The 1867-nt window shown below is 40.9% G+C and overlaps 1 pseudogene; it reads left to right on the forward strand.

Moving 5' to 3' along the window:
• The first annotated feature begins 382 nt into the window (after positions 1–382).
• The window catches only part of LOC113110617 (heterogeneous nuclear ribonucleoprotein L-like), a 19449-nt pseudogene continuing 17964 nt past the window's right edge, over positions 383–1867 (forward strand).

A 1867-nucleotide genomic window follows, 5' to 3' on the forward strand; every position in this document is an offset into this window, starting at 1 on the left:
AACAGACAGAAGAGAAGAACTGACAGAAGAACAGACAGAAGAACAGAACAGAAGAGAAGAACAGACAGAAGAGAAGAACTGACAGAAGAACAGAACAGAAGAGAAGAACAGACAGAAGAGAAGAACTGACAGAAGAACAGAACAGAAGAGAAGAACTGACAGAAGAACAGACAGAAGAACAGAACAGAAGAGAAGAACAGACAGAAGAGAAGAACTGACAGAAGAACAGAACAGAAGAGAAGAACAGACAGAAGAGAAGAACTGACAGAAGAACAGAACAGAAGAGAAGAACTGACAGAAGAACAGACAGAAGAACAGACAGAAGAGAAGAACTGACAGAAGAACAGAACAGAAGAGAAGAACTGACAGAAGAACAGACAGAAGGCATCTATCTATCTATCTATCATCAGTTGATGAGGTTGTTTTAATGTGTTCCTGTCTTTAGACAGATTTAAAGGAGTCAGATTCCACATGATCTCACTTCCTCATATTCTAATAGTTCTGTTTCTCAAGTTCATCTTCTCGCTGCTAAAATATTCAGATATATTTGAGCTTTTAATGAAGACAGCTACATTTTTGTCTCTGTTGATGAACAGGAACACTGTTATCTGAATCATAATAATATCGAATCATAATTTATATTTAACATATTGAACTTAATTCCATGGTAAAGGAAACTATTATTTGTAAGAACAGCGCTTCGCGTTATTACAAAGTAACTCTCACACAAAGAAGTTCAAAGTGATTATTATAATTATCTTTAATGTAACACTGTGTTCCTCATGCATGCCCCGCTCTCAGCCAATCAGCGCCGCCGCGCAGCCTTCACTCAGACGCCGCAGCCAATCGGAACGCGGCGTGACGTCAGCGCCGCAGTGAGCGGGGATCGAGGGCGTGAGAGAGCTGTTGCCGGATGAGAGATCAGAGCAGCACATGAGCGCGCCTTCATCATCCTCCGATACTCGATTGATTGATAGATCGATACATCATGTCCACGCTGGAGGAGTACGAGCGCGCGCCCAAGCGCCTGAAGGTGTCCGCTGAGGAGGAGGAGGAGGAGCTGGAGGAAGGCGAGGAGTCAGACTCAGCATCCGCGGGGCTCCTGGGTGACGATGAGGAGGATGAAGGACAGAACAGAGCGCGCTGGAGCTGCGCGGAGAGGAAGGTCAGAGCCGCATCACTCACTATACTAGAGCTCCAGCATCATCTGAGAGTGCACACACACACACACACACACACACACACATAATATATTAATATTCATAGTGCTGGACTGACATGACAAGACACTGCAAAGAAGGGCGAGGGAGCCAGAAAGATGATAAACAGGAACAGTGTTGTTTAGTTAAATCATATTAATGTGACCCTGCAGCACCAAACCAGTCTTAAGGGCCAGAATTGTGAAATAGTGATTATACATCATCTGAAAGCTGAATAATTAATCTCTCCATTGATGTGTGGTTTGTTCGGAGGACAATATTTGTCTGAGATACAACTATTATAAATCTGGAATCAGAGGGAGCAAAAAAATCTAAATATTGAGAAAATCATCTTTAAAGTTGTTCAAAAGAATTCTTAGCAATGTGTATTACTAATCAATGATTAAGTTTTGATATATTTACAGTAGGAGATTTACTAAATATCTTCATGAACATGATCTTTACTTAATATCTAATGATTTTTGGCATAAAAGAGAAATGTATAATTGTGACTAATACAATATATTGTCATCTATTTCTCCAAATACACGTCTGTGACACTGATGACTGCTTCTGTGCTGCAGGGTCATATATATATATATATATTCAGCATATTTATAACGCTGGACTGACATGAAAGGTCTTAAAGGCCAGAACACTGCAAAGAG

This window comes from Carassius auratus, chromosome 11 (assembly GCF_003368295.1).
Source record: "Carassius auratus strain Wakin chromosome 11, ASM336829v1, whole genome shotgun sequence".
Taxonomy (NCBI): domain Eukaryota; kingdom Metazoa; phylum Chordata; class Actinopteri; order Cypriniformes; family Cyprinidae; genus Carassius; species Carassius auratus.